Raw genomic sequence first — 304 nt, forward strand, 5'->3', positions numbered from 1 at the left:
TTCCCCGCCAGTTGCCCCACGTGGCCGCAGGCCGGGGAAGTTGTGTGCCCGCCTACCCCCGGGACCCTCCTCCTGGCTTCCTCGGTGGCCTGCCAGCGGCGAGAGGGCTTTGTCCTTGCACGCGATACCACGTTCTCCCGCTTCTCCAGCCCAAGCGTGGACCCTATTTCCAGCTCCTCCCCTCCCTCGGCCCCCTAAGAGCTGGGCTGCCCCACGCACCCCTCCCAGCCCCACATCTCCGCCACCCAGCGAGGTCCAAGACGCGGGTGAGCCCACCTCAACACCCCCTACCCCCCCCCCTTCC

Source organism: Aptenodytes forsteri, unplaced genomic scaffold (assembly GCF_000699145.1).
Source record: "Aptenodytes forsteri isolate BGI_AS27 unplaced genomic scaffold, ASM69914v1 Scaffold78, whole genome shotgun sequence".
NCBI classification, from domain to species: domain Eukaryota; kingdom Metazoa; phylum Chordata; class Aves; order Sphenisciformes; family Spheniscidae; genus Aptenodytes; species Aptenodytes forsteri.